Raw genomic sequence first — 9,125 nt, 5'->3', positions numbered from 1 at the left:
AAGAGCCTATCAAGCACTTGAGAGATTTCCAGGCAGCCTGTTCTACTGTCAGGCGTGATGGCACTGATGAAACTTCAATTCTGCTGAAAGCTTTTCCGTTCTCTCTTGAGGGAAAAGCAAGAGTGTGGTACTACACTCAACCTATAGCAAATGTATCCAATTGGGATACACTCAGAAAGGAGTTTCTGGAGAAATTCTTTCCATCTGAAGTTACTGATAAACTGAGGAAGGATATCTCTACAATTGTTCAGGATGACAATGAGACTCTCTTTGAATACTGGGAGCACTTCAATAATATTCTGGAAGTATGCCCCCACCACATGATTGACAAGATCGTGCTACTCAGCTATATCACACAAGGTGTGAGGCCCCAAGATAAGACCATATTGGAAAGTGCCAGCAATGGGTCTATGAAGAAGTACAAGACCACCGATGAAGCTTGGCAATTGATCAGTGATTTAGCTGAATCTACTCGGAACCATAGACAGAAGCAAGGCCGTTCAAAAGTCGTTGCAGAAGTATCTTCTGGCATAGAGACTGCTGCTCTAAATCAAAGCATCTGTGAGATGACCAACCTGCTGAAGCAAATGCAGTTGAATCAACAAGCTCAGCAAACTCAACCGCAGCAAAACCAACAACTAGTTCTACAAAGAATTTGCGGAATTTGTGCTGATTACAGCCATTACACTGATGAATGCCCGCAGCTCCAACAAGAAGACAACATGGTGGCATCCACTCACAACTTCTATGACCGCCCCAACCAAGGGTACAGTCAAAGTGGAAATAATAACCATGGATGGCAGGACAATTCAAACCAAAATTGGAGGGACAACAATAATAGGGGAGGCAGAGATAATCAGGGAAATCAGAGGTGGAATAATAACAACAACAGGCAGCAAAATCAACCTTACCGAGCACCTCACCTGAGGCAAAACCAAGGACCACCGAACAATCAGCAGCAAACCTCTCAATTTACTCATTCTTCTGTATCTTATAATGAAGATTTATTACAAGCTTTTGAAAAAAGACAACTGGCCATGGAAAGTACCATCGTGAACACTATTAACGCCAGTCTGAATGGTCTCACCTCTACTCTGCAAGCTTTTATGACATAGCTTGGTTCAGCACAAAATTCCAGTAACCAACCTTCAAGCACCACTGGAATCCCCTCTCAACCATTACCCAATCCAAAGGGAGGCATTAATGCCATCACCCTGAGGTCTGGAACCACACTGCAGGAGAGGAATCAGGAGGAACCAAGCTCACCAGAATACGCCTCAGCTGAAGAGGTGGTAGAAATCGAAGATGTTGAAGAGGAAGAGGATATACAGGACATAGCTGAAGAAGAGATAGCTCAACCACAGGAAGAAGCACAAAAAGGCGCAGGCACCACAGAAAACACTACTCCCATTCTATTTCCACAACTTGCAAGGAAGCCCAGGAAGCAGCTGGAACCTGATCCTAAAATGGTAGAAATATTCAAAAAAGTTGAGGTAACTGTTCCCCTTTTTTATGTTATTTAGCAAGTACCTAAATATGCAAAGTTTCTAAAAGACTTTTGTATCCATAAAGACAAAATTAATCAATTAAAAACTATTCCTTTAGGTAGTTCTATATCTGCTTTAATAGGAGGATTACCTAAAAAATGTAGTGATCCAGGTCCTTGCATAGTTAGTTGTACTATTGGTAGTGTAGTAATTTATGATTGCATGTGTGATTTAGGAGCATGTGTCAGTATAATGCCTTTGTCCATATATGATGTTTTAAGGCTCCCTCCCTTAAAAAGGTCGGCAGCTCGTTTTGTGTTAGCAGATAAAAGCATTATTACAGTGGCTGGAGTTGCTGAAGATGTTTTGGTGAACATTAAAGGGCTCATATTTCCCACTGATTTTTATATCTTGGAGATGCCCCATAATGATTCAGATAAGCCATCATCAATCCTACTTGGAAGACCATTCCTGAAAATATCAAAATTCAAATTGGATGCTTTTTCAGGAACATACTCCTTTGAAATAGATGGCCGCATAGTGATCTTCAATCTGAATGGAGTCATTGACAACCCCCCAGAAGATCGTTCTATCTTCCAGTGTGATGTCATAGACAAAAGTGTGGCTGAAGTTCAAAAAGAAGAGTTTGAAGAGAGGCACACTGGACAAGGCCCAAGTGTGGGGACCCTCTTAACTGACAGTGAGGGCACTTCACCATTTTCACAAGCCCCAGATAATCCAGAGCCTGCCCACGATCAAAAGTTAGAATTGAAACCTCTCCCTCCACATCTCAAATATGATTATCTTGAGGATGAGCAGAAGCTTCCGGTTATTATTGCAAGGGAACTAACTTCTCAACAAGAAGAGCAGTTACTTGATGTACTGAGGAAGCATAAAAAGGCAATTGGGTGGAGTTTGGCAGACATAGTAGGAATTAACCCTCAAGTATGCGAGCACAGAATATTTTTAGAAGAGGGAGCAAGACCTGTCCGTCAACCACAAAGGAGATTGAATCCCACCATCTTGGAAGTTGTCAAAAAGGAAGTGACCAGACTATTGGAAGCCGGTATTATATATCCCATTTCAGACAGTGAATGGGTAAGCCCAGTACAAGTGGTGCCCAAGAAGTCCGGAGTCACTACCGTGAAGAATGAGCATGGAGAGCTCATAGCAACCAGAGTTCAGAATGCTTGGAGAGTCTGCATTGATTACAGGCGTCTCAACCAAGCTACTCGTAAGGATCACTACCCACTTTCATTCATTGATCAAATGCTGGATCGCCTGTCAGGTAAATCACATTATTGCTTTCTAGATGGTTACACAGGTTATTTCCAGATTCATATAGCTCCTGAGGATCAGGAAAAGACTACTTTTACATGTCCTTTTGGGACTTATGCTTATAAGAGAATGCCCTTTGGCTTGTGCAATGCACCAGCCACCTTCCAAAGGTGCATGATGAGTCTTTTCTCTGATCTTATTGAGGACTGTATGGAAGTTTTTATGGACGATTTTAGCGTTTATGGTGATTCTTTTAACCTTTTCTTAGATGGATTATGTAGAGTATTAGATAGATGTGTTAATACAAACCTTGTATTGAATTTCGAAAAATGCCACTTTATGGTAAAGCAAGGGATTGTATTAGGACATGTGGTATCTAATAATGGCATTTCTGTAGACCCAGCAAAGGTGAATGTTATTTCTAGTTTACCTTACCCCTCTTCTGTGAGGGAAGTCCGTTCGTTCCTTGGCCATGCAGGTTTCTACAGGAGATTTATTAAGGACTTTAGTAAGGTAGCACTTCCCTTATCCAGATTACTGCAAAAGAATATTGAGTTCGAGTTCAGTGAGGATTGCAAACAAGCGTTTGATAAGCTGAAGACTGCTCTAACTCAAGCCCCAATTGTGAGAGGACCCGACTGGAGCCAGCCGTTTGAAATCATGTGCGATGCTTCCAACCATGCAGTAGGAGTAGCGCTGGCTCAGCGTGAAGGTAAGGATCCTTTTGTTATTGCCTATGTGTCTAAGACTTTAGACACTGCCCAGTCCAATTATACTACTACTGAGAAAGAGCTACTTGCTATTATTTTTGCTCTGGATAAATTCCGGGCTTATTTACTTGGTACTAGAGTAGTAGTGTATTCGGACCATGCAGCTCTAAAGTATCTATTAGCTAAAAAGGAATCCAAACCAAGACTTATACGTTGGATACTGCTGTTACAAGAATTTGATTTAGAAATAAAGGATAGGAGTGGTAATCAAAATTTAGTAGCAGACCAGTTGAGTCGCCTTGAACATATTAAGGATGATTCTACTCCTATAGATGATAATTTTCCTTTTGATAACCTACAAGCAGTATCTGAGGTAGTCCCTTGGTATGCACCTGTTGCTAATTATTTAGTTAGCCGCACATTTCCTCCACATTTTCTAAACATCAAAGAGACAAGCTGAAAAGTGAGTCTAAATATTATATATGGGATGACCCATATTTATGGAGATGTGGCTCTGACCAGATAATTAGACGTTGCGTGCCTCAATCAGAATTCCAGTCCATTTTAGAGGCCTGTCACTCATCTGAGAGTGGAGGACATTTTGGCCCTCAAAGAACAACTAGAAAGATCTTAGACTGCGGATTCTGGTGGCCTACTCTTTTTAGAGATGCTGTTGAGTTTTGTAAATCTTGTCACCCATGCCAGAAATTTGGTAACATATCCAAGAGGGATGAGATGCCTCAACAATATATGCTTTTCTGTGAAATTTTTGATGTTTGGGGCATTGACTTCATGGGTCCATTTCCAAATTCTAGCGGATATTTTCATATATTGCTAGCTGTGGATTATGTTTCCAAATGGGTGGAAGCAATTCCTACCCGCACTGATGATGCTAACACTGTTGTTTCCTTTATGAGAAACCATATTATATGCCGCTTTGGATCACCACGAGCGATCGTGAGCGATCAAGGCACCCATTTTTGTAACAGGAGACTAACAGGATTGATGAAGAAGCATGGGATAATCCATAAAGTTGCAACAGCTTATCATCCCCAAACTAATGGGCAAGCCGAGGTGTCAAACAGAGAAATTAAGCATATCTTGCAGAAGATAGTAAAGCCTCATAGAAAAGACTGGAGCACCAGACTACAAGATGCACTGTGGGCATATAGAACAGCATACAAGACACCCATTGGGATGAGTCCCTTTCACTTAGTTTATGGAAAAGCTTGCCATCTTCCAGTTGAAATCGAACACAGAGCCTTCTGGGCAGTTAAAGAGTGCAACATGGAAATTGAGAAGGCCGGAGCTGAAAGGAAGTTGCAACTGCAGGAACTGGACAACCTTCGCCTAGAAGCTTATGAGAATTCCAGAATTTGTAAGGAAAGGATGAAAGCTGTGCATGATCAAAACATCAAGAAGAAAGAATTTCAACCTGGAGATTTCGTCCTCCTTTACAAATCTCGACTAAGGCTAATGCCCGGTAAGTTAAGATCAAAATGGGAAGGTCCATACAGAGTAGAGAAGGCTGAACCGTACAGAGTTTATCACCTAAGCCATCCTTCAAGCTCTGAACTTATTAAGGTTAATGGACACCGCCTGAAGCTGTACCATGGTGAGAAGGTGCAGAAAAGCAAGGAGCTTGAGATCCTCCACTTGGAAGATCCCCACATAGCAACAGATTGAGCTAGTGGAGCATCCAACTTACGGATGTTAAAGCAAAGTGCTTGGTGGGAGACAACCCACCGCGGTATGATCGTTCTTTTCTTCACTTTTAGTTTTTCTTCCTTAATAACTCCTCTCTTTATTAGTGCTTTCGTGCTCTTTCATTTGCATGTCTTTATCTTTCCTTAAAAAATTTTTTTTTTCTCGCCGCACGACGCGATCGCACCAGCGACGCGTCCGCGTGGCAGGGGGAGTAAAGAAAAATAAAAATGAACAGAAAGTTACGCAGGAGCAGCGCTGGAGTCGTGCCAATGGCACAAATTACCCCACGCGACCGCGTCGCCTGGGAATCATAGCCTCCCACGCGACTGCGTGCCCTGCATTTTCGACGTAAAAGGGTGCACAATGCTATATTGTGCGAGAGTGGTGCTGGATTGGTACTGGAAGCACAATCCTTGTCACGCGACCGCGTCGCCGACGCGGCCGCGTCAATTATTTTCTAACGCACACTCACGCGATCGCGTGACCCACGCGATCGCGTCACCCAATTTTGGCTATTAAAATAAATTGAACAGAGAGTTGTGCTGGAGCGAGGCTGCACTCGCGCCAGCAGCGCAACACGGGTCACGCGACCGCGTGACTGACGCGATCGCATCTTCTTACCTGATGCGCATCCACGCGAACGCGTGCCCCACACGGCCGCGTCGCATGCGCCACACAGCTCAACCTAAATTGCCAAATTATCTTATCTTTCTTTCTTCCAAATCCTAATTTTTCTTTTCCCTCCTTCTTTCTTCCTTCTCCCTTCCCCTTTCTATCTCACCTTTCACTCTCTCTCTCTCCTCCATTAACAAGGTTTTACCTTCTTCTTCCTTCTTTCTTTTTCTATCATTTTTTTATTGTTCTACATGTATTTTCTTTTTCTTTTCTTCTTCTTTTAATTATTCCTATTTTCTTTATTCTTCTTTTCCCTTTTTACATGGTGTTAGAAAAATTTTTTTGAGTCATTATCCCTCATTATATGCTTGTGACTTGTTACAATTTATTTGACAATTATTATTATTTTAAGGGATTGCTTGCATGTTCAATTTCATACTTTTTATATCTTGTTTAACATGCATGCCATGTGTTTGTGAAAAAGCCCATATAGCACTATGCACTTTTCTACATTACTTTACTCTACTATTCAATGCTTGCTTTTCACAAATTCTCCTTCTTATTTTATTAATTGAATTTAATTGTCAATACAAACGTGATGGTTTGTTACAAAGTATTGCTTGGTCTATGCTACTCATGCCCTTTGCCAGCTGACAAACCCCAATTTGACGGTTTGTTTTGCATTGAATTTAGAGTATTTTGATAACCTTTTGTCACATTTAGCCTAGGAATTAGCATGATTTTGTTGTCTCTCCCATGTTTGTGATTAAGTGTAAAAACATGCTCTTTAAGCCTTATTTTGATGAATTCTAGTTCTTCTTTGATTCCATAAGATGCCTTGATGTGTTTGCTAGTAATTCCAGGATTGAAATAGGCTAGGCATGGATCAAAGGAAGCAAGGAAGGAAGCATACAAGTGGAGAGAAGCATAAAAAGTCAAAGAAGCAAAGTCAGCCATGCACGCGCACGCGCACAAGGCGCTCGCGCGCACATCGCAGAATTAGCCAGGGACGCGCACGCGTACCGTGCGCGCACGCGTCGATGAGGGCACATGACCTCACTAATGCAACACGTGCCTGGCGATTTGAGAGGGTTTCTGAACCCATTTTTGGCGCCAAATTGCTAAGGGAAAGGAATAAAAGGATGAAGGATTAAGGGGAAGGCATCATCATCATTATCATCACTTTTTGACCAATAATCACTTTTAGTTTAGAGTTTTAGAGAGAGAAGCTCTCTCTTCTCTCTAGAATTAGGATTAGGAATTAGGGTTAGATTAGGATCTCATAGTTCTAGGTTTAATTCAAGTCCCCTTCTACTTTTACCTTCAATTGATGATTGCTACACTTTGGTTCTTCTCTCTATCCCTATTCTCTTGTTGTAATTTCTCTTATTTTGTTTCTAGGTTTTGTAATCATGATACTCTTGTTCTCTTTATTTTCTTTCAATAATGCAATTTGAGGTAATTCATGATAATTGTGATTTCCTTGGTTGTTGTTGTTGATTCTTTGTATTCAATTGTAGTTAGAACTCATTCTTGTTGTGATTGACTATACTTTTCTTGTGTGCCTTCCAAGTGTTTGATGAAATGCTCGGTTGGATTTTCGTATAGGTTTTGTTCCTCTTGGCCTAGGTAGAGTGATTAGTGACTCTTGAGTTGTCTAATTCCTTTGTTGATTGACAATTAGAGATTGATAATTGATTTGAATGCCTCTAAAGCTAGTCTCCCCTTTAGGAGTTAATTAGGACTTGAGGAATCAAATTGATTCATCCACTTGACTCTCCTTTAATTAGTAAGGGTTAACTAAGTGGTAGCAATGAACAATTCTCATCACAATTGAGAAGGATAACTAGGATAGGACTTCTAGTTCTCACACCTTACCAAGAGCCTTTTATAGTTGTTAGTTTATTTCCATTGCCATTTACTTTTCATGCTTCTTATCCAAAACCCCAAAATAACTCATAACCAATAACAAGACACTTTATTGTAATTCCTAGGGAGAACGACCCGAGGTCCAATACTTCGGTTTATAACTTTTAGGGGTTTGTACTAGTGACAAACAACTTTTTGTATGAAAGGATTAGTGATTGGTTTAGAAACTATACTTTACAACGAGATTTTATTGGTGAATTTCTAAACCGTCAAAAATCCATTCGTCACCAGCATGCCAATAAACACCTTGCATTCATTTGTCTTTATATGCACTAGCTATTTTCCATCGTTGGCTTTTCACACGTACTCACGAGCATGTGTTAATGTCAGCATACCTTAATGTGCATCCATCACCCTCTTTTCTGTTTCCTTCCTTGCTGTATATCTCTTTGAATTTAATTTACTTTCTCTGCCCTTCTTTCAGGATGGCCACCAAGAAAGGAAAAGAGAAAGCTACTTCCAAACCACCAGCAAGAAGAGGAACTAAAAGAACATTAGTGGCAGAGCCTTCTTCCACCGCAGTCAAGCCCTCAACAAAAAGAGTTAAGAGGATAATAAAGGTTGATGAAAAGGAGAAAGCCTTTCCAGCGAAGGACGCTGCGCGATTTTCCAATCGCTACTGTGAGCAGATGTTCCCTATCCTAGCAGAAAGGAACTACAACAATGAATACCTTCTTATCCTCTCGTCCAATATTGCTACCTTTGTTGAGCCGCAAATTGAACGAAGACAATGGGGTTTCCTACGGAGACAGCCAAGGCAGGTCAATCTTTCTTGGGTAGTTGAGTTCTACTCCAACTTCTACATACCGACCCTGCAGTCTATTTATGTCCGGCAGAAGCAAGTGCCCATTACAGAAGAGGTCATCCAGCAAGCTCTGAGTCTTCCCTCTTTTCCAGCAGGAATGGACGCTTTTCAAGAAGCCACCCTTCAGCGCCAGAGATACCAATTTGACTGGGACTCTATTCTCGGAGTCATTGCATTACCTGGCAGCCGTTGGATCTATGGCTACCACCGTACCCGCCCTAAGGGAATCTTGGCTTCCGCACTTACCTTGGAGACTCGCGTATGGGCACAGGTCATGTCCCATTACGTCTTTCCGAGCACTCATGAGTTCTCCTTCACTGCAGACATGACTGTTCTACTATGGTGCATCCTTACAGACCAACCTCTGAATCTCTCAAGACATATCCGGAATGTTATGGAGCATGTACAAATCGTGGGCAACCTACCTTTCCCCGCCCTGGTCTCAGATCTTGTTTCAGCAGCCGGGGTCTCCTACAGAGCTGGGGACACCAAAGCCATGCTTCCACGGGATGATCAATATGTCCCTAACGGGAAATACCTCAGACTTTCAGCAGCCACTACAAGCCAGCCTACTGAGCCAGTTGAAGATATTCC

General features: G+C 41.8%; 1 non-coding gene across 1 annotated transcript; it reads right to left on the bottom strand.

The window, feature by feature from the left end:
* Positions 1-218: 218 nt before the first annotated feature.
* Positions 219-326, bottom strand: LOC112774408 (small nucleolar RNA R71). The gene has a single exon (XR_003188900.1). It is a non-coding gene; the product is annotated as a small nucleolar RNA R71 (small nucleolar RNA).
* Between the last annotated feature and the right edge of the window lie 8,799 nt (positions 327-9,125).

The sequence above is a fragment of the Arachis hypogaea genome, chromosome 18 (assembly GCF_003086295.3).
Source record: "Arachis hypogaea cultivar Tifrunner chromosome 18, arahy.Tifrunner.gnm2.J5K5, whole genome shotgun sequence".
Taxonomy (NCBI): Eukaryota; Viridiplantae; Streptophyta; class Magnoliopsida; order Fabales; family Fabaceae; genus Arachis; species Arachis hypogaea.
The sequence above is the reverse complement of the archived record's forward strand: the minus strand, read 5'-3'. Positions and strand labels throughout refer to the sequence as shown.